This window comes from Erythranthe guttata, chromosome 14 (assembly GCF_056151865.1).
Source record: "Erythranthe guttata isolate IM_541 chromosome 14, IM_541, whole genome shotgun sequence".
NCBI lineage: Eukaryota > Viridiplantae > Streptophyta > Magnoliopsida > Lamiales > Phrymaceae > Erythranthe > Erythranthe guttata.
This window is the reverse complement of record NC_142546.1, coordinates 18469119-18493974: the sequence shown is the minus strand read 5'-3', so window position 1 is coordinate 18493974 and position 24856 is coordinate 18469119. Positions and strand designations below refer to the sequence as shown.

Below are 24856 nucleotides of genomic sequence, written 5' to 3'. Positions count from 1 at the left end.
TAGGGTGGGCTTGATAATAATTGGTAGGATTTAGCGTCTAGGATTAAATAATTAAATATTCCATGTGGGTTCGATATCCGGACTTTTAGTGCACTATATTACTTGTACGATACGTGCACTTGCGTGTAGGTTATCCACCAACAGCCACCACCAATGGGTTTTATTAAGATCAATTTCGATGCGACTATTAAGTCGAAGGAATGAAAGATTGGCTTGGAACCATTGCTCCAAATCATTTTGGGGTTTGGTATGGGGTGGAAGTCTATTTGTGTCCGACAAGCACTAGACCCTACTTCGGCGGAAGCAAAAGCAACTATCCTTGCAGTTGGGTTTGTTCGAGATCGAACATGGAGTAGGATAGTCATTGAAGGGGACTCTAGCTTGGTCATTATGGCAATAAATGAAGTTGATGAAGATTGTTCTTCGTATGGGACTTTGGTGGTTGATATTCATGTCCTTGCAACGGTTTTAGGGACATTCTCAGCTCAACATATACGAAGGACTGATAATCGGGTTGCACATGCACTAGCTAAACTCTCTATCTGAGTCATATTTTGATGATTTTTTGCATATTAAGGTCAAGAATATTATTGGTCATTATTTAATTAAATATAATGACTATCCTGCTCCATGTTTATTTTTAATTTTGAAGTTATTAATCAATGAATTATGTGGATTCAACTATTTAACTAATCTATATTTAAATCTATATGGTATATAAAACTAGGATAAATAATCAAATTCTTTTAATTGATGAAATTGAGTCACATACTTTTATGTTAATTTTAAACAATCACTCAATTAACACTAGTATACCTCTTATTAAGTTTTATAACATTTATAAATTTTTTCTTTTTTTATTTCCTTTTCGAATTCTCTCTTTTATATGTGTTCAATTCGTGTGTTTTAATTGGTTGATTAATTTCTTCTTGTTATTTTATTCAATTGCACACATGGATAATATATTCATTTTGATTGGTTTATTTTTATCCATGTAAATATCTCTTCTTTAGGTTTTTTATACAATTTCAAAAAATATTATTATTACACTGAGATTAATCCACCAATAACTTGCACTATTGGGCAAATAGGTGAAAAATGTTTGATAGAAAATCAGGCTTTCTGTCAAGAGTAGTTTGGAAGAAGGGAAGAAGAAAGAAGAAAAAATTCTTCTTCACGTGAAGAGAGGGGCATGTGATTGTGGTGGATAATTGTTGTGTTGTGTGTTTTTCTCTACCCAACACTTCTATTTATAATAATTTACTAATCCTTGTCAAAATTTAATTTTTATTTTCAATTAAAATCAAATACTTCAATCCTTATCTAAGAATTGAGAGCCCATCAAATTAATATTTTTTTTAGAACTCTTTCTTAGATTCTTAATATCTCTCAAATGGTAACTCTGAAAATCATAACAATTATATTTTAGTGCCAACCATAATTTTCTCGTCAATCTAAGTACCATAATGCATAATTTAAATTTTCATTTCCGAAAATCTCTATTTGAGTAGCACCTACTAAATTAGGAAAATTCCCAATTTAAAAACTTCACTTGAAATCTATAAAATTGCGTCCCTCTTTTTCTTCCAATTCATAATCGACTATTACGAATTTTAATTAAATCATATTGAATTCCAGTTTATCTAAGATTAACAAATTAATCTTAGTTCACCTTATTAAGGAATCTTCTCCACAAGAAGTGTGACCCTCAGTGGTTCAGGTGTAAACTAGCCGTTGACCTACAACTATTTGTGACTTGAATAACTCTTTATAATTACGAACTCATCCCAAATGTCCCGATTTAGAGTAAAATATATTTTAATCTACATCGCCGATCATAACGGTTACCGCCCAACGAATCAAGATTGAAGGCTTAGCAACTACATGTCATGATTCCCTAGATACGAATGAAGTGCATGCAAGAACCTTAAATTATAGTTTGCGTACAGTACGGCCTCTTTGACTAAACATATGTCCCGATCGAACTAGAGGCATTGGTTCACCTAGACCTCTAATATTTTTTGATAACTATGCGATCGTTCTAAAGATATAAAGTCCATTCGTGTTTGACTTAGAGAAACTCCTTTCTCTAATCACTACACTTTCTACTTCAACCGAAGATTCCTTGGACGATATACTTGAAGAGTACATAGGACATCCATGCAATTGTGCAAGCGGTCATATCCCTAACTACAATGCAAAGACTCCCACTTGATTTCGGACTGTGCAAAATTTGGCCCTTGGAGCGGTCTTCGAGGAGACTCATGGACATATCACAATACAGCTGGTCCTCTAATGAAGTTGCAGTGATGTATTAGGTCCTAAGAACTAATGGTGTACAACTATAATTATAAAATCTTTACTCGATTAATGGGAACCACTTTGAGATTCTAGTACGAGGGAGTTCAATGAACTCATCGACTATAAGCACCCACTTATGTATGCCAATGTCACTACATTGTAGTTGATGAGACGCAACTCACATATACTAAGTGCTAATCTCAAACGGGAAATGCCACTATCCTAATTATTGGCGTAATCCATCGACTAGGAACTTGTTTACTAGTTATCTTACTAAATGAATTACCTCATGATTCTCCTAGATCAATTCATATTACTTTAATAATAATTATAAGGTCTAAATCCATGCATAATAAAATTGGACAATATATATAGGTTGCCAAAAATAGAATTTCATTAATAACGAAAATAGATTGTCTACAAGTAAATAGTGGAAAGACCACAACCATAAGTTAGCTTGTTGATCACCTACTCTAATAATTATATATGCCGTAGCAAAAAAATTTCCCTTGGCGTGACTCACCATTTGTAATACTTGAATAAATTAAATTTCAATAAATATAATATAACTGATTGATAGTACAAAATCAAAATAAGAAATATTTGAAAAACATTAAGAAATGGGCATTTGAGTACACGAACCCGAACAATCAAGACCGGTAAGTCCATCATTGCACAAAGTTGTCCATGTACCAGTATAAGATTCGATAGCTACCACGACCCATGGTTCGTCGGAATGCCGCTATAACGGTCGGAATGGGGTTAACGGCACAAGAAAGTAGGCTACCATGACAATGTTCCAGCATGTCTCGGTTAGGATATGGGGGACCCAATATCGGTCCATAATTTTGTAGGTCCGGTTCCGAGTTCGGAGCAAAATGAACCCGAGACCGTGTCTAGTTGGTACTACTATCGGTCACTTTTTTAATATATGAATTTTAAAGAAATATATTCTTAAATAAATAAGTTACCAAATATTAATTGATCGAGTACGTTGACCAACTGACTTTTCAAAACTTAGACATATTCACCTTATCAAATTAAGCCATGTCACTGGTAACGGTATACACTATACTCAGATACATTATATTCATTTCTACACTAGAAACCTACATAAAAATGAAAATAGCCTTGGAAAATAAAAAATATGAGATAAAAAAAGAAATTGAAAATACACTTTGCAATTAGTGACAAAAGATTATAACACACTTATTGAGTAGGATCAACACGAAATCATTTGGTGATTAAATTGGATAAAAGGTTCATTTAAGATAAAATTATCTTAATGAGATTTTCTTGCTCCTTTAATGGGTATATAATGTGAGGCCATTGTAACAAAATAATCATCCTTCATATTTGCTACTAATTGCAGCATAAAAAATGACGTCGAAATCTTTTATTATATACTTTTGTGTTGCTCTGCTAGCCATTACCGTACTATGTACACATTTTCTCCCTCTAATTAAATTTATTTCAATTTTCTTTTTAGTTTGTCCTAATTGAATTATATGTATATATATGTATATTTATGTGGTGGTGTATGCAGGGGCAAGCAAGGCGGCGGCGGCACCTGGCCTTTGCAAGGTTCAGTTGGGCAGAAAACAGATGAAATCACCTGGAGTTTGTACAGCTGCTTGCAAAAAGCAATTTGGGGTACTGAATAATGGTGCAAGATGTTTGAAGAAGAAAACTAATATATATAATACCGAGGGATTAAGAAAGTGGCTTTGCTGGTGCAATTGCTTTACCAAAAAGAAGAAAAATAACGCATGCCCCGCCCCCATAGTTGACGCTCCTCCGTCTTCGTCTGATGATGATAGCAGCAGCGACAGTAGTGGTGATGATAGCAGCAGCGACAGTGGTGGTGATGATAAACTCACGACCACAAATTTTTTGGACTAGAATTAATCATATGTTATAAATAAATAAATAAAATTGCCAGTGCGTTGATTAAACTTTCTTTATCGGCTGCTAATTAATGAGGCTTTTTTTGTTGTTGTTGGTCGTGGAATATGTATGTTATTTCATGCTCATTGTTTTTTTTATCTATACGAAAATCACTGTTTTTTCTAATTTTATGCAAATGTGATTTCTCAATTATGTCTTCTACTTTGGTTTGTATGATTATAAAAGTAACTAATTTATGATTATTATTTGTTATTGGCACGGGGTATCGTAGACATACATATATCCATCTTAGGTATGCATGTAGCCTTAGTTGAAACTGTATGCATTGTTTTTTTATTGCAATCTAGCTTGCATGGAGCATCGATCGCTTTATGGACTGATAGGTGGAGACAACCTTTAAACTTATTACACCTCGAGGATATTTACCGATGGATATGCAAGTTAAGGAGCTCATGGTAGATGGTGCAAATCATTGGAATGAACTGCTGGTTCGAAAACTTTTCTTCGAAGATGAAGGAGGATTATTCTGTCAATCCCATTAGACCAGTCTTCTAATGAAGACAATCTCGTGTGGCATTACGAGCGTAACAGACATTTCTCTGATCGTAGTGCATATTATTTAGCAACCCTTTTGGAAGTCGAGGGCAGTAGATCATCTACGAGCAGCTCGTAAGCAAACACATGTTTAAATGGTTGTGGTCGATGAATTTTCCTAATGAGATCAAAATATTTGTGTGGAGAAGATGTAAAAATCTATTACCCTCCCGAACTAATTTGAGCAGGAGGAAGATAACGGCGGAGGTTAATTGTGTTCGATGCGGATCAGAGGTGGAAAATCTTCGACATTGCTTTGCTATGTGTGCATTTGCAAGAAAAGTATGGGCTTTGAGCAATATCCCGTGGTCAGTACATAGGTGGAATGGATTGGAGTTTATGAATTGGTTCATTCATATGCAAAAATCGGCAGATCTTAAGGTCCTTGAGAATTGTGTGGTCATATGTTGGGCACTTTGGTATTATCTAATGATACCTTTTTCGAAGGAGATTTGGTCGAAGCTATGGACGTCGTCTCTTTTGCGCTAAACTTTTTAAAAGAAGTTCGTCATCCCTCTGCCAAAGTACTAAGTTTTAGGAGCCCGAGCTGTATTGAGGAGGCAAGATGGCAGCCACTGTTAAGTGTATATTTTTACACTTTATCGTACCTTTTTATTTGAGATTTTGGTGTGTTTTAACGACCATTGGTGCTTAAAACGTTGATTTATTGTATTTTAGGTACAAATTGAAGAATTGGAAAAGTATGGGGTAAAAACTCCAATTTTGGAGAAAATATGGGCCGAAAGTGAAAAAATCAAAAATCTGAAGAAATTAGGCTGGGACGGCCGTCCCAGATTTACACCTAACAGTGGGACAGCCGTCTGAGAAGCAGAAACAACCTCTGGTTTTGGGACGGCCGTCCGAGTTTTAGTACAAAATTCGGGACGGCCGTTCGAGATGACGAAAAGGCGCGGTAAAGGAATCCTAATTGCACAAGGAAACTACCTTCTTCTCCAAATTTTCGACCCTATATAAGAGCAAGGCAAGCACACAACTAGGAATGGATTTTTTACGCAATTTCAAGAGCAACAAAGCAATATCGAAGACGAAGATTTCGAAGACTCCAAGCATAGATTTATCGTTTATGATTTATTTTATTTGCATTTTTCCTTTAATCATGAGTAGCTAATTTTCTTATTTCTAGGATTTTATTTGGAATCCTATGTGGGATTTATGATCCCAATTCTATGATTTTACGCATGTTTTAATTCCAGATTATTTCTCCTACTTATTTTATTAAGTGCATGAATTTGATCACCTTATGTGCTTTTATGTTATTTTTAATCACATGAATCGGAAGATCAGGTTGATAATTAGAACTGTGGTAGAAGAACCTTTATGGTATTAATATAGGAATATAGTTAATCTCTTAGGTAGCCATTATTGAGATGTGTGCTTAATGTTGTATTCATGAATTAATTGCATAGGAATATAGTAACTGAATCTAGAGTATTAGAATCGTAATACACGCGGAAGCGGGTTATGATTATTTTAGCATCTCTTGTTAATAATCCGGGTTAATTGCTTGCATAATTGAAGGAATTGGGGGAGTAATAATCACATAGGGGGAAGAATAAAATCCTAGGTTTGCTTACTCTGATTAAACCTTCGTTTTTAATTGATTTCGTGCTCTTGTCTTTTTAATTTGCTTTTTAATTTAGTTTAATTTAGTTAATTCTCTCCAAATTCGACTGTGTAGGGTGGACTTGATAATAATTGGTAGGATTTAGCGTCTAGGATTAAATAATTAAATATTCCCCGTGGATCCGATATCCGGACTTTTAGTCCACTATATTACTTGTACGATACGTGCACTTGCGTGTAGGTTATCCACCAACAAGTTTTTGGCGCCGTTGCCGGGGAATATTTTAATTATTTATTTTATTCTTGTTCGAACAATTTTCACGATTTACCCATTTAATTTTTGTTTTATTTTATTTTAGTTTTAGGTACTTAGTATGCGCAGGAGACTCGATCTTGCTAAAGAACCATTTGATCCCGAAATCGAACGTACTTTTCGAGCCGCTAGGAGACGTCAACGTGCAAACCATATAATGACAGACGAAGAACGCAGAGACGCAGATGGTCATTTACTCGATGCGAATGGAATTCGCATCCAAGACCCACCCCCTCAACTTCCATTACAACCAGCAGTTAGGCCACGGTCACTTCAAGATTACATAATCCCAACACTCGACGAATTCCGCCCGAGCATCCAATATCCACCTATTGAGGCGCACAATTTTGAGATCAAGCAAGGCCTCTTGACGATGCTCCAAAATAACGGGCTATTTAGTGGATTGGCGGGTGAAGATCCCCATCTTCACATTGTCAATTTTCTAGATACCTGTAATTCCCACCGTTAAAACGGCGTTTCCCAAGAGGCGCTTCAATTAATTCTCTTCAAGCACTCCTTGCAAGGAAGAGCTCGCCAATGGTTGATGTCCCAAGCCCCCCACTCTATCTCGTCGTGGCCTCAACTCCTCAACCTTTTCATGAAAGTTTATAGCTCACCCGAGAAGGACGAGAGAATCCGACAAGAAATTCATAATTTTGTCCAAGAGCAAGGCGAGCAATTATAACTCTTTTGCGGAAGTGTCCAACACATGGAGCCGAACAATGGCGGCAAATCCACATCTTCTCCCAAGGGATTAACGAGAATGCACGAACTGTCTTAGATGCATCAACCGGGGGAAATTCTATGAGTTAATCGATACCGGATGCATTTATCATGTCGGATCAAATTGCACAAAATCGGTTTGCCAAGTCAAGCGAGAGGACGGTTAATGGAGCCAAGACAATTCCCGGAGTGTTGGAGTTAGATGCAATTACGGCCCTTCAAGCTCAAGTGACCCAAATTGCTCAACAAAATCAAATCCTTCTGCAGCACATCAAAGCAAGTCCACCACAACACGTCCAAGCAATTGATTCTCCATGTTGTGAAATTTGCGGTGGGAATCATTACACGCTCCAATGCCAACAAGATATGGAGTCGCTCAACTACGTCAACAATGCACCTCGCCAATTCCAAAATCACGGGTGGAGATCACAAGGGAAATATGGAGGAAATCAACAAGGCCAAGGGTATCAAAGACCTCAAGGTCAATTTCAGAATCAAGCCCCTCCTCAACAAAGCTATCAAGGCAACAATCCACCGGCCCAAAACTCAAACACGGAGGAGATATTGGCCCAATTCATGACCGCTACCCAAGCCTCGCTGCGGAATTTGGAGAATCAATTCGCTCAATTCGCTTTGAATCAAGAGAACCGTCCGGCGGGAGCGTTGCCATCAAATACGGAAGATCCTCGAAAGCAAAAGTTCAAGACGTGTCAAGCTATCAACGTCAAGATCGAAAAAAGGGAAGAAATTCAAATAAGGTCGCAAGTCACTGTAGTTGAATGGGTGGAACCTATCCCATATCCACAACGATTGCTAACGAAATATATCGAGGTCGAGACGTGCCAAACAGTCACCTTGAAGAACGGTAAGCAATTGGAGGAGGCCCCACGAAAAGAGAAGAGAAACACGGTAATCGAGAAGCCGAAAGTGAATGAGGAAAAAGAATCAACTCATGAAGAGCCACCATCAACGGTGCCTTCACAAGTCCCTCCAATTCCTTATCCTCAATAGTTTATAAAGAAAAAGCTCGACGCCGAATATCAAAGATTTTTGGACAAGTTGAAGGAAATTCGCATAAATATTCCTTTCATTGAAACACTTCAAAAGATGCCACAGTGGGTGAAGTTCCTCAAGGACCTCGTGAAGAAAAGTAAAAAATTGCAAGGGAATGAGATGAATCAACTCACGGAGCAAATTAGTGCAATTCTTACTCGGCCCTTTCCACAAAAACTCGGCGATCCAGGTAAGTTTACTATTCCTTGTACTATAGGAGGTAAAAATTTTAGATCCATCATTGATTTAGGCGCTAGCATTAATATTATGCCTTATTCCACTTTTGAAAATCTTGGGTTAGGAGAAATTGAACTGACGGCTATAACTCTTCAATTAGCTGATAGATCTTTAGTTTACCCAAAAGGTATTTTAGAGAATCTGCTAGTGAGAGTCAATAAATTTATCTTCCCTGTCGATTTCGTTATACTTGTTATAGATGAGGATAGGGAGATATCTCTTATCGTAGGGAGGCCGTTTTTAGCCACGTCGAAAATTCTTATTGATTGTGCTAGTGGTGATCTTACAATGACTGTGCATGATCAAACAATCAAATTCAATGTTTTTAGTGCTAATAAAAATCCATGTGATAATAATGATTGTTTTGCTATCGAGCTTATGGATTTTACAAATAATGAAAAGTTTGATGTTTTGATCTTGGACAATGGGAAAGCATCTTTGAGTGCAGGAGATGATGGCGGAAACGAGAATCGGAAGGAGCAAGTTTACTTCATGGACTCAATTTCAACTCCTCCGAGAGAAAGTCATACGAGTTTGAGTCTTAACGGCGATGAGAGTGCAAGGAAGATGTTGCCAACCAAAGACCCGAGCAAGTCACGAGAGAAGGATGAGTCAAGCTGTTGTGGTCGTAAGGAGAAAGTCAAAAGGAAATTGCACAAAGGACAATTGGTGTTATTGTGCAAATCACGGCTGTGGTTATTCCCAAGGAAGCGCAAATCAAAGTGGTCGGTACCATTTATTGTCCAAGAGATTCTTCCTCACGAAGTGGTCAAAATAAAGGAGCGAGATTCAAATTGTACGTTCAACGTGAAGCGGAGCCGGCTCAAACAGTATTGGGAAGCGAGTGAAGATTGCCAAGTGACTTCGGTCACTTTTGCTTGAAAATAAAGAAGCAACGTCCGACTGAAGAATTTAACCTTAGCGCTTCTCGGGAGGCAACCCGAGCTTTATTGTTTTTCGTAGTTTTCTTTAATTTTCGTTTCGTTTTTATTGTTATAGACATGCATTCTAATTAATTTATTTGAATTTTAATTTTCAGGGTCGAAAACATGGTCAGGGGGTCCAGACGGCCGTCCAAAATTGCAAGAAAAATCCCTGACGACCGTCTAGGAAACAGAAGGCCGCAGTCTGCAGCTATGCCTGTGGGACGACCGTCCGAAAAATAGCCTATAAACTGGGACGATCGTCCCACAACAAAAAAAAAAAATCGTATTTCTTTCCCGCCAATTCTCACACCCCGTCACATCGACTCCGACTAAATCAGGTGTTTTCTATCCTTAAAATTTGTGCTAATTTCGTTGAGGGCAACAAAAATTTTACGTTTGGGGGTGAAAAACATATTTTTGTGCTTATTTGTTTTAGTTTGCATGCATTAGGTTTTATTTATTTTTATTCCTTTTATCGTTTTTTTTTCTAGAATACAAAAAAAAAATTATTTAGTCTAATGCATCGATGATTTATGATGATGAGAGATGATCAATGTTTGATGATGAGATTGCTTGTTTTGTGTGATAAGGATTAGATGGTTGTTTAGCTTTCGATTCAACGGAACTTAGAAACGAATTATTGCTAGGAATCACACTTTGTGCATTGCTTTGGTTGAATGTTTTGTATCTTAAATTTGGAATTAATTTGTGCTAGATCATGCTATGTTCGGTTTTAGAACTCACCTTAGGAAATTTATGATACGAAGTATTGAGTAGTGAGTGATTTGGGATATGATTTGGGCCTTCTTTGAACCGCTTGAGCCTTTCAAGCCGACCTTTTTATCGAAATTATACTTAGAACCTTGATTTGAGCCTCGGAGAAAAGGTGTTCTTTCTTTTAGCTAAAGTATATAAGGTTGAATAGGTGGAGATTCTTGAAAAATTACCCCTTGGAGTTCGGTCGAATTTTTTTATAAGATCCTTCTTCTTCGAAAAAAAAAAAGAAAACAAATATATATGCTTCTATATAATATATATATTAGAAAAAAAAAGAAGAAGAAGAAAAGACTAGAAGGGAGAAGTAAGGACTAGTTGTTGAATTGTTTTGAAAGCTCGATCCATCGTCTTAAGAGCAAAAGTGGAGACTTTTGAACTCTTAAGAATCGAGTTTATTAAAGTCCTTAGCGAGGTGAATTCATTGTTTCAAACGCCTATCTTTCAATTTTTGGCATAATCACCTTAATTCAAGAAGAATAGCCACATATACCCATATTTCCTACCTCGAACCAAATAGTCTAACAATTGAAAGCCACAAAGGCCCAATGATCCCATAGCTTAATGTTCGATATTAGTAGAGTAGAATATTTTGGTGAGTATTTGGAGTCAAACATATGCATATAAGTATAAATTATTTCTATCTTTTAATTTGCAAATATTGGATGCTTGAAGCAATTGTATGAATTGTGGTTTTTGGTAATGGTGAGTGACTAAGAGTTGTTGAATTATGAGCTTGCAAATGCCTAAGAATTGTCATTATAATTACAAGTTCTGAAAACGTGAAGTTGATCATTTATCTATGTAATGAGATCTAGTAGTTGAGTTATTTGCTTATTGGTAGATTTTGCTTGAGGACAAGCAAAAGTTCAAGTTTGGGGGTGTGTTAAGTGTATATTATTACACTTTATCGTACCATTTTATTTGAGATTCTCGTGTGTTTTAACGATAATTGGTGCTTAAAAAGTTGATTTATTGTATTTTAGGTACAAATTGAAGAATTAGAAAAGTAAGGGGTAAAAACTACAATTTTGGAGAAAATATGGGCCAAAAGTGAAAAAATTAAAAATCTGAAGAAATTAGGCCGGGACGGCCGTCCCAGATTTACACTTAAAACTGGGACGGCCATCTGAGAAGCAGAAACAACCTCTGGTTTGGGACGACCGTCCGAGTTTTAGTACAACATTCGGGACGACCGTTCGAGATGACGAAAATGCGCAGTAAAAGAATCCTAATTGCACAAGGAAACTACATTCTTCTCCAAATTTTCCACCCTATATAAGACCAAGACAAGCACACAATTGGGAATGGATCTTTTACGCAATTTCAAGAGCAACAAAGCAATAACGAAGACGAAGAATTCGAAGACTCCAAGCATAGATTTATCGTTTATGATTTTTTTTATTTGCGTTTTTCCTTTAATCACGAGTAGCTAATTTTCTTATTTCTAGGATTTTATTTGGAACCCTATGTGGGATTTATGAACTCAATTCTATGATTTTATGCAAGTTTTAATTCCGGATTATTTCTCCTACTTGTTTTATTAAGTGCATGAATTTGATCACCTTATGTGCTTTTATGTTATTGTTAATCGCATGAATCGGAAGATCGGGTTAATAATTAGAACTGTGGTAGAAGAGCTTTTGTGGTATTAACATATGAATATAGTTAATCTCTTAGGTAGCCATTATTGAGATTTGTGCTTAATACTGTGTTCTAGAATTAATTGCATAGGAATATAGTAATTGAATCTAGAGTATTAGAATCGTAATACACGCGGAAGCAGGTTATGATTATTTTAGCATCTCAGGTTAATAATCCGGGTTAATTGCTTGCATAATTGAAGGAATTGGGGGAGTAATAATCACATAGGGGGAAGAATAAAATCCTAGGCTTGTTTACTCTGATTAAACATTCGATTTTAATTGCTTCGTGCTCTTGTCTTTTTAATTTGCCTTTTAATTTAATTTAATTTAATTAATTTTCTCCAAATTCGACTGTATAGGGTGGGCTTGATAATAATTGGTAGGATTTAGCGTCTAGGATTAAATAATTAAATATTCCATGTGGGTTCGATATCCGGACTTTTAGTGCACTATATTACTTGTACGATACGTGCACTTGCGTGTAGGTTATCCACCAACAGCCACCACCAATGGGTTTTATTAAGATCAATTTCGATGCGGCTATTAAGTCGAAGGAATGAAAGATTGGCTTGGAACCATTGCTCCAAATCATTTTGGGGTTTGGTATGGGGTGGAAGTTGATACGCGTAAAACCTACGTATGAAAAACCGCAAGTGTACAGTATCGCGTTTTGTAGAATAGTGAATTCCAGATATCGATCCACAGGGAATTAAGTTCCTAAATCTACCAAGTACCGTAGTTATACTATCCTAAACTTTATCTAGACGGGAGAAAAAGATGGGAGATGACATGAAGCCAAAAGGAAACAAAAATAATAAAAACAACGGTCCGCCAGGATAAACGAGGAATTCCGACGTGTGATGGCTTCTAGGGTAAAATCCACCAGTGTACTATCGATAAAGATCTACAAATCCGAATCTATTGTCAATTCTACGTTCGCTAACCCAGACACTAAAATACCCTAACCCCCGTCTCCAGTGTAGTTAGAGTCTACCCACAGGTCCGACGTCTCCGTTCAGAACCTGATATTAAGAGAGCATTTAGGTCAAGTCCTTAAGGGCTACCCGAGGTGCATCACGTCTCCGTTTCCACAACCCGAGCTATGCTTTCCTAAAATCAAACGAGAAATCCTCTCTCGAGTTCATTCCCATTTAGAATCAATTCAACTGTTGGCCAAACAATCGAAAGCATTTAATACAGGAAAACATAAACAGAATCAAAGAACGACAAACAGATCACAGATCTGGAAATCAAAATCAATATATACAAGGTTTCATTTCCCTAAAAGAAAATGCTCAGTTCATTACAAACATAACATCAAAATGAAGAACACGAGAAATTATAAACTAAACGTAAAGAAAAGCTTATGAAAAACCCGAGTCGAAACCCTCGTCGAAGCTTCCCGCGAAGAACTGGCGAGAACCGAAGAGAAAACCGAAGAAAATACGAAGACGAGTCGAGAGATAATCGAGATATCGAAAAATGAAAAAGAGACCTTCTATTTATAGTGAAAAATCAAAGAAAAATATCTAGTCTCGATTTCTGTGCCCAGATCGCGATCTGGGCTTCTTGGATCGCGATCTGGCAACCTCGAAAACTGCCCACCGCCTTCCCAGATCGCGATCCAGGAAGTGCAGATCGCGATCTGCCCCAATTTCTCGCTGCTACTGGAATTTGCCCCCAGATCGCGATCCGGTGATTCTGGATCGCGATCTGGCCTCTGCATCAACTTCAAACACTGTTTTCACCATTTTAAGCCCGAATTTGACAATTATGCATTTCACAAAAGTTGTAGCCCTTGAAGTTAGCTTTCTAAATCCACTTGAATCAGCTAAATCGGAGGTCGTATGCAAAAGTTATGCTCAATATACCAAACACTGCCACAATCCGCGAGAATGCACTTTTGCACGTGTTTGGCTTGGTTCTCGGCTTCGCTTCCAAAATCGTCTCGAATCGGCAAAAATAGCCTATCTTTACCTAAAAAATAAATAAAACAAAAACAACATAATATATACAAATAAAGCCGAAAACTCGGACGAATGAAGACCAAAACACGAAGATTAGATAAGTAAAAGTTGTGCAAAACGAACACTTATCACACCCTCAAACTTAGATCTTTACTCGTCCCGAGTAAATCAAAACAAAACTACGACACAAAAACAAAAACGACAAACGAAAGAAAAACTAAACCTAGGCCACTAACGTAGGGAATCACGATTGCATTTAGCGTATGCAACAAGCCGTTGAACCCCTGGGTACCCCCAAAGGACGAGTTGTGTCTCGTGAGGGTTTTCAGACAACACACCCACAAAGTTGCCGGATTGGTCAAAGCATTGCAATTAATTCGAAAGATGAAACGAGCTAGATAACCTAAAATCTTAGAATGGCATACGGCTTAAGGTATTCGACTTTCTTACCGACGCAATTAGTTGTTTCTACACCAAAATGAAAGATAGACTCAAGAATCCGTAATTAAACAATAAACACAATTATCGAGGGTTTTGAGTAGAAATGTGGGTGAAAAGTAAGTTTTGATTCAGAAATTAAAAAACTCGAGTTGGGCATAAGTAGGTCTATTTATTCAAATAAAAGAAATGACAACTACAATATTTTTGGTGATTTTCATCACAACTTTTTTCTTTTTTCATTTTTTTTTGAAACGGGCATAATCGTGACTCGTGCAAGGCCCGACACCACTGTGTTATCTCCCTGACCCATTTATCGAACTTTAGTCCAAGAAACCCCCAAGCTCGACAGCTCGAGATACTTAGGCGACGAGGTGCACCCAACGGGTTAAGCTCGAGTCAGAAAGGCGGGGAAATCAGAGCGTGAATCACAACAATACCACAAATTATTATTTTTATCTGTTTTTTTTTTTTTTTTTTTTTTTTTTTTTAAACAAAAAACATAAAAGAAAAACGTAAAGACCATTGATAGAACTTTTAGCCAACAACTGGAAATCGTGAACACATAATTCAATTCTAACTCGCCCCCCAAACCTCAGACTATTATACCCCTCAGAAAAGTGCGCTCAAGCTTAATCGGAAAGGATTCGAAAGGCTATCCACACAAGTTGCAAAAACGCAGTCGGAAGGTTCATCTATAGTTAGCCGGTTATCCATAATTTCAATTTTAAAATCAACTAGCCCATCTACTAATTCATTAATTGCTTTGCTTCAATAGAATCCGGAAATGCAACTTACACTCGATCCTAAATGAAATGCATGCGACAAACATAACACAATACGAAAATCGAAATACATAAATGAAACTAAATTATATGATATGCATGCAAAAGACCAAAAAGAAAATAAGCTAAACTCACCCCCAAACTTAAATGATGCATTGCCCTCAATGCGAAAATAAAAGAGATGAGAAAGAAATACGCCCTGAACAGTCGTGCCGCAGATTGATCAGTATTCTGCGGTTGTGAAAGTGTTCTTTGGTTGCACGGGGTGCCATGGATTTTGGCACCGAGGGCGAACTGCCGGAATTGTCTAGACTTCCCGACTTCTTACTCTTCTTTCCTTGGGAACGAGATACCGGCAAAAATCAAGAAAATTGGTGAAATCTAGCTTAAACCAAAAAAAAACAAAAAAAAAATGCTAAAACGACAAAAACGACAAAAACAAAGAAAATAAGAAGATAAATAAACAATGGGTTGCCTCCCATTCAGCGCCTGTTTTACTGTCGACGGCTCGACACAATTTGGACGGATTATGTCCAATCCAAAGCCTTGTAGATTGCGCATCCATCCGTCAATCTTGATACATACTTTGCAATCATATCATGGACTAGATTGCAATCTTTTAATGACCATCCCAACCCATGGTACTTTTCGTTTGCTTTGGAAATCAGTCGGTAGGAGACTAGGATGGGTTGCTTGCCTACCGATCTCTCAAACTCGTATACAAGATACTCGAGCTTTGGAGAAAGCTCTACCTCAAATTTGAAACTCGTCTCCTCGCTCACACTCAAATCTGGAATAGCAATGTGGATAGGATTATGTTCGTCAAGTTCCTCTACCATCATCTTCATCCCACTCTCATCACACGCTAAAGTATCTACAGAACTGGGATGAATAATTCCCTCAAGGTGCTCAACCTCATCGTTTATACGAAAATCTGTAAATACCTCGTTGTCTTCATAAAGGATGGTCGGATGTGGTTTGTGAATGTGACATCTCTTGAAATTTTCGAAAATATTTGCCAAAAAGTGGAGTTCTTCTTGTAGATAGCAGAAGTGCTCATTTGTTTGTGCAATTCCATTTTCTGGGTTCAACCTTCGATGTCTTTCAATATCCTCCAACTCATGTTGAATGTAATCAGCTCTGGATTGAATCTTGCAAAGAGAGAGATCATAAATCGAGGCCATCGATGTATACAAATCTGCTATAAAAATAAAAAAATAAATCAAAAGAAAAAAAATTGTCTAAAGTAAAGTAACGATAGTTGGTAACGATATTAGTAAATTCAAGATTAACTAATTCCCCGGCAACGGCGCCAAAAACTTGATACGCGTAAAACCTACGTATGAAAAACCGCAAGTGTACAGTATCGCGTTTTGTAGAATAGTGAATTCCAGATATCGATCCACAGGGAATTAAGTTCCTAAATCTACCAAGTACCGTAGTTATACTATCCTAAACTTTATCTAGACGGGAGAAAAAGATGGGAGATGACATGAAGCCAAAAGGAAACAAAAATAATAAAAACAACGGTCCGCCAGGATAAACGAGGAATTCCGACGTGTGATGGCTTCTAGGGTAAAATCCACCAGTGTACTATCGATAAAGATCTACAAATCCGAATCTATTGTCAATTCTACGTTCGCTAACCCAGACACTAAAATACCCTAACCCCCGTCTCCAGTGTAGTTAGAGTCTACCCACAGGTCCGACGTCTCCGTTCAGAACCTGATATTAAGAGAGCATTTAGGTCAAGTCCTTAAGGGCTACCCGAGGTGCATCACGTCTCCGTTTCCACAAAAACTTGATACGCGTAAAACCTACGTATGAAAAACCGCAAGTGTACAGTATCGCGTTTTGTAGAATAGTGAATTCCAGATATCGATCCACAGGGAATTAAGTTCCTAAATCTACCAAGTACCGTAGTTATACTATCCTAAACTTTATCTAGACGGGAGAAAAAGATGGGAGATGACATGAAGCCAAAAGGAAACAAAAATAATAAAAACAACGGTCCGCCAGGATAAACGAGGAATTCCGACGTGTGATGGCTTCTAGGGTAAAATCCACCAGTGTACTATCGATAAAGATCTACAAATCCGAATCTATTGTCAATTCTACGTTCGCTAACCCAGACACTAAAATACCCTAACCCCCGTCTCCAGTGTAGTTAGAGTCTACCCACAGGTCCGACGTCTCCGTTCAGAACCTGATATTAAGAGAGCATTTAGGTCAAGTCCTTAAGGGCTACCCGAGGTGCATCACGTCTCCGTTTCCACAACCCGAGCTATGCTTTCCTAAAATCAAACGAGAAATCCTCTCTCGAGTTCATTCCCATTTAGAATCAATTCAACTGTTGGCCAAACAATCGAAAGCATTTAATACAGGAAAACATAAACAGAATCAAAGAACGACAAACAGATCACAGATCTGGAAATCAAAATCAATATATACAAGGTTTCATTTCCCTAAAAGAAAATGCTCAGTTCATTACAAACATAACATCAAAATGAAGAACACGAGAAATTATAAACTAAACGTAAAGAAAAGCTTATGAAAAACCCGAGTCGAAACCCTCGTCGAAGCTTCCCGCGAAGAACTGGCGAGAACCGAAGAGAAAACCGAAGAAAATACGAAGACGAGTCGAGAGATAATCGAGATATCGAAAAATGAAAAAGAGACCTTCTATTTATAGTGAAAAATCAAAGAAAAATATCTAGTCTCGATTTCTGTGCCCAGATCGCGATCTGGGCTTCTTGGATCGCGATCTGGCAACCTCGAAAACTGCCCACCGCCTTCCCAGATCGCGATCCAGGAAGTGCAGATCGCGATCTGCCCCAATTTCTCGCTGCTACTGGAATTTGCCCCCAGATCGCGATCCGGTGATTCTGGATCGCGATCTGGCCTCTGCATCAACTTCAAACACTGTTTTCACCATTTTTAAGCCCGAATTTGACAATTATGCATTTCACAAAAGTTGTAGCCCTTGAAGTTAGCTTTCTAAATCCACTTGAATCAGCTAAATCGGAGGTCGTATGCAAAAGTTATGCTCGAAATACCAAACACTGCCACAATCCGCGAGAATGCACTTTTGCACGTGTTTGGCTTGGTTCTCGGCTTCGCTTCCAAAATCGTCTCGAATCGGCAAAAATAGCCTATCTTTACCTAAAAAATAAATAAAACAAAAACAACATAATATATACAAATAAAGCCGAAAACTCGGACGAATGAAGACCAAAACACGAAGATTAGATAAGTAAAAGTTGTGCAAAACGAACACTTATCACACCCTCAAACTTAGATCTTTACTCGTCCCGAGTAAATCAAAACAAAACTACGACACAAAAACAAAAACGACAAACGAAAGAAAAACTAAACCTAGGCCACTAACGTAGGGAATCACGATTGCATTTAGCGTATGCAACAAGCCGTTGAACCCCTGGGTACCCCCAAAGGACGAGTTGTGTCTCGTGAGGGTTTTCAGACAACACACCCACAAAGTTGCCGGATTGGTCAAAGCATTGCAATTAATTCGAAAGATGAAACGAGCTAGATAACCTAAAATCTTAGAATGGCATACGGCTTAAGGTATTCGACTTTCTTACCGACGCAATTAGTTGTTTCTACACCAAAATGAAAGATAGACTCAAGAATCCGTAATTAAACAATAAACACAATTATCGAGGGTTTTGAGTAGAAATGTGGGTGAAAAGTAAGTTTTGATTCAGAAATTCAAAAACTCGAGTTGGGCATAAGTAGGTCTATTTATTCAAATAAAAGAAATGACAACTACAATATTTTTGGTGATTTTCATCACAACTTTTTTCTTTTTTCATTTTTTTTTGAAACGGGCATAATCGTGACTCGTGCAAGGCCCGACACCACTGTGTTATCTCCCTGACCCATTTATCGAACTTTAGTCCAAGAAACCCCCAAGCTCGACAGCTCGAGATACTTAGGCGACGAGGTGCACCCAACGGGTTAAGCTCGAGTCAGAAAGGCGGGGAAATCAGAGCGTGAATCACAACAATACCACAAATTATTATTTTTATCTGTTTTTTTTTTTTTTTTTTTTTTTTTTTTTTTTTTTTTAAACAAAAAACATAAAAGAAAAACGTAAAGACCATTGATAGAACTTTTAGCCAACAACTGGAAATCGTGAACACATAATTCAATTCTAACTCGCCCCCCAAACCTCAGACTATTATACCCCTCAGAAAAGTGCGCTCAAGCTTAATCGGAAAGGATTCGAAAGGCTATCCACACAAGTTGCAAAAACGCAGTCGGAAGGTTCATCTATAGTTAGCCGGTTATCCATAATTTCAATTTTAAAATCAACTAGCCCATCTACTAATTCATTAATTGCTTTGCTTCAATAGAATCCGGAAATGCAACTTACACTCGATCCTAAATGAAATGCATGCGACAAACATAACACAATACGAAAATCGAAATACATAAATGAAACTAAATTATATGATATGCATGCAAAAGACCAAAAAGAAAATAAGCTAAACTCACCCCCAAACTTAAATGATGCATTGCCCTCAATGCGAAAATAAAAGAGATGAGAAAGAAATACGCCCTGAACAGTCGTGCCGCAGATTGATCAGTATTCTGCGGTTGTGAAAGTGTTCTTTGGTTGCACGGGGTGCCATGGATTTTGGCACCGAGGGCGAACTGCCGGAATTGTCTAGACTTCCCGACTTCTTACTCTTCTTTCCTTGGGAACGAGATACCGGCAAAAATCAAGAAAATTGGTGAAATCTAGCTTAAACCAAAAAAAAACAAAAAAAAAATGCTAAAACGACAAAAACGACAAAAACAAAGAAAATAAGAAGATAAATAAACAATGGGTTGCCTCCCATTCAGCGCCTGTTTTACTGTCGACGGCTCGACACAATTTGGACGGATTATGTCCAATCCAAAGCCTTGTAGATTGCGCATCCATCCGTCAATCTTGATACATACTTTGCAATCATATCATGGACTAGATTGCAATCTTTTAATGACCATCCCAACCCATGGTACTTTTCGTTTGCTTTGGAAATCAGTCGGTAGGAGACTAGGATGGGTTGCTTGCCTACCGATCTCTCAAACTCGTATACAAGATACTCGAGCTTTGGAGAAAGCTCTACCTCAAATTTGAAACTCGTCTCCTCGCTCACACTCAAATCTGGAATAGCAATGTGGATAGGATTATGTTCGTCAAGTTCCTCTACCATCATCTTCATCCCACTCTCATCACACGCTAAAGTATCTACAGAACTGGGATGAATAATTCCCTCAAGGTGCTCAACCTCATCGTTTATACGAAAATCTGTAAATACCTCGTTGTCTTCATAAAGGATGGTCGGATGTGGTTTGTGAATGTGACATCTCTTGAAATTTTCGAAAATATTTGCCAAAAAGTGGAGTTCTTCTTGTAGATAGCAGAAGTGCTCATTTGTTTGTGCAATTCCATTTTCTGGGTTCAACCTTCGATGTCTTTCAATATCCTCCAACTCATGTTGAATGTAATCAGCTCTGGATTGAATCTTGCAAAGAGAGAGATCATAAATCGAGGCCATCGATGTATACAAATCTGCTATAAAAATAAAAAAATAAATCAAAAGAAAAAAAATTGTCTAAAGTAAAGTAACGATAGTTGGTAACGATATTAGTAAATTCAAGATTAACTAATTCCCCGGCAACGGCGCCAAAAACTTGATACGCGTAAAACCTACGTATGAAAAACCGCAAGTGTACAGTATCGCGTTTTGTAGAATAGTGAATTCCAGATATCGATCCACAGGGAATTAAGTTCCTAAATCTACCAAGTACCGTAGTTATACTATCCTAAACTTTATCTAGACGGGAGAAAAAGATGGGAGATGACATGAAGCCAAAAGGAAACAAAAATAATAAAAACAACGGTCCGCCAGGATAAACGAGGAATTCCGACGTGTGATGGCTTCTAGGGTAAAATCCACCAGTGTACTATCGATAAAGATCTACAAATCCGAATCTATTGTCAATTCTACGTTCGCTAACCCAGACACTAAAATACCCTAACCCCCGTCTCCAGTGTAGTTAGAGTCTACCCACAGGTCCGACGTCTCCGTTCAGAACCTGATATTAAGAGAGCATTTAGGTCAAGTCCTTAAGGGCTACCCGAGGTGCATCACGTCTCCGTTTCCACAAAAACTTGATACGCGTAAAACCTACGTATGAAAAACCGCAAGTGTACAGTATCGCGTTTTGTAGAATAGTGAATTCCAGATATCGATCCACAGGGAATTAAGTTCCTAAATCTACCAAGTACCGTAGTTATACTATCCTAAACTTTATCTAGACGGGAGAAAAAGATGGGAGATGACATGAAGCCAAAAGGAAACAAAAATAATAAAAACAACGGTCCGCCAGGATAAACGAGGAATTCCGACGTGTGATGGCTTCTAGGGTAAAATCCACCAGTGTACTATCGATAAAGATCTACAAATCCGAATCTATTGTCAATTCTACGTTCGCTAACCCAGACACTAAAATACCCTAACCCCCGTCTCCAGTGTAGTTAGAGTCTACCCACAGGTCCGACGTCTCCGTTCAGAACCTGATATTAAGAGAGCATTTAGGTCAAGTCCTTAAGGGCTACCCGAGGTGCATCACGTCTCCGTTTCCACAACCCGAGCTATGCTTTCCTAAAATCAAACGAGAAATCCTCTCTCGAGTTCATTCCCATTTAGAATCAATTCAACTGTTGGCCAAACAATCGAAAGCATTTAATACAGGAAAACATAAACAGAATCAAAGAACGACAAACAGATCACAGATCTGGAAATCAAAATCAATATATACAAGGTTTCATTTCCCTAAAAGAAAATGCTCAGTTCATTACAAACATAACATCAAAATGAAGAACACGAGAAATTATAAACTAAACGTAAAGAAAAGCTTATGAAAAACCCGAGTCGAAACCCTCGTCGAAGCTTCCCGCGAAGAACTGGCGAGAACCGAAGAGAAAACCGAAGAAAATACGAAGACGAGTCGAGAGATAATCGAGATATCGAAAAATGAAAAAGAGACCTTCTATTTATAGTGAAAAATCAAAGAAAAATATCTAGTCTCGATTTCTGTGCCCAGATCGCGATCTGGGCTTCTTGGATCGCGATCTGGCAACCTCGAAAACTGCCCACCGCCTTCCCAGATCGCGATCCAGGAAGTGCAGATCGCGATCTGCCCCAATTTCTCGCTGCTACTGGAATTTGCCCCCAGATCGCGATCCGGTGATTCTGGATCGCGATCTGGCCTCTGCATCAACTTCAAACACTGTTTTCACCATTTTTAAGCCCGAATTTGACAATTATGCATTTCACAAAAGTTGTAGCCCTTGAAGTTAGCTTTCTAAATCCACTTGAATCAGCTAAATCGGAGGTCGTATGCAAAAGTTATGCTCGAAATACCAAACACTGCCACAATCCGCGAGAATGCACTTTTGCACGTGTTTGGCTTGGTTCTCGGCTTCGCTTCCAAAATCGTCTCGAATCGGCAAAAATAGCCTATCTTTACCTAAAAAATAAATAAAACAAAAACAACATAATATATACAAATAAAGCCGAAAACTCGGACGAATGAAGACCAAAACACGAAGATTAGATAAGTAAAAGTTGTGCAAAACGAACACTTATCAGAAGTCTATTTGTGTCCGACAAGCACTAGACCCTACTTCGGCGGAAGCAAAAGCAACTATCCTTGCAGTTGGGTTTGTTTGAGATCGAACATGGAGTAGGATAGTCATTGAAGGGGACTCTAGCTTGGTCATTATGGCAATAAATGAAGTTGATGAAGATTGTTCTTCGTATGGGACTTTGGTGGTTGATATTCATGTCCTTGCAACGGTTTTAGGGACATTCTCAGCTCAACATATACGAAGGACTGATAATCGGGTTGCACATGCACTAGCTAAACTCTCTATCTGAGTCATATTTTGATGATTTTTTGCATATTAAGGTCAAGAATATTATTGGTCATTATTTAATTAAATATAATGACTATCCTGCTCCATGTTTATTTTTATTTGAAGTTATTAATCAATGAATTATGTGGATTCAACTATTTAACTAATCTATATTTAAATCTATATGGTATATAAAACTAGGATAAATAATCAAATTCTTTTAATTGATGAAATTGAGTCACATACTTTTATGTTAATTTTAAACAATCACTCAATTAACACTAGTATACCTCTTATTAAGTTTTATAACATTTATAAATTTTTTCTTTTTTTATTTCCTTTTCGAATTCTCTCTTTTATATGTGTTCAATTCGTGTGTTTTAATTGGTTGATTAATTTCTTCTTGTTATTTTATTCAATTGCACACATGGATAATATATTCATTTTGATTGGTTTATTTTTATCCATGTAAATATCTCTTCTTTAGGTTTTTTATACAATTTCAAAAAATATTATTATTACACTGAGATTAATCCACCAATAACTTGCACTATTGGGCAAATAGGTGAAAAATGTTTGATAGAAAATCAGGCTTTCTGTCAAGAGTAGTTTGGAAGAAGGGAAGAAGAAAGAAGAAAAAATTCTTCTTCACGTGAAGAGAGGGGCATGTGATTGTGGTGGATAATTGTTGTGTTGTGTGTTTTTCTCTACCCAACACTTCTATTTATAATAATTTACTAATCCTTGTCAAAATTTAATTTTTATTTTCAATTAAAATCAAATACTTCAATCCTTATCTAAGAATTGAGAGCCCATCAAATTAATATTTTTTTTAGAACTCTTTCTTAGATTCTTAATATCTCTCAAATGGTAACTCTGAAAATCATAACAATTATATTTTAGTGCCAACCATAATTTTCTCGTCAATCTAAGTACCATAATGCATAATTTAAATTTTCATTTCCGAAAATCTCTATTTGAGTAGCACCTACTAAATTAGGAAAATTCCCAATTTAAAAACTTCACTTGAAATCTATAAAATTGCGTCCCTCTTTTTCTTCCAATTCATAATCGACTATTACGAATTTTAATTAAATCATATTGAATTCCAGTTTATCTAAGATTAACAAATTAGTCTTAGTTCACCTTATTAAGGAATCTTCTCCACAAGAAGTGTGACCCTCAGTGGTTCAGGTGTAAACTAGCCGTTGACCTACAACTATTTGTGACTTGAATAACTCTTTATAATTACGAACTCATCCCAAATGTCCCGATTTAGAGTAAAATATATTTTAATCTACATCGCCGATCATAACGGTTACCGCCCAACGAATCAAGATTGAAGGCTTAGCAACTACATGTCATGATTCCCTAGATACGAATGAAGTGCATGCAAGAACCTTAAATTATAGTTTGCGTACAGTACGGCCTCTTTGACTAAACATATGTCCCGATCGAACTAGAGGCATTGGTTCACCTAGACCTCTAATATTTTTTGATAACTATGCGATCGTTCTAAAGATATAAAGTCCATTCGTGTTTGACTTAGAGAAACTCCTTTCTCTAATCACTACACTTTCTACTTCAACCGAAGATTCCTTGGACGATATACTTGAAGAGTACATAGGACATCCATGCAATTGTGCAAGCGGTCATATCCCTAACTACAATGCA

At 37.4% G+C, this 24856-nt stretch overlaps 1 long non-coding RNA gene across 1 annotated transcript; it reads left to right on the top strand.

Annotated features, from left to right (window-relative positions):
• Positions 1 to 3642: 3642 nt before the first annotated feature.
• LOC148765349 (uncharacterized) lies at positions 3643 to 4328 on the top strand. Its single transcript, XR_016029849.1, has 2 exons — positions 3643 to 3742; positions 3848 to 4328. It is a non-coding gene; the product is annotated as an uncharacterized LOC148765349 (long non-coding RNA).
• The last annotated feature ends 20528 nt before the right edge of the window (positions 4329 to 24856 follow it).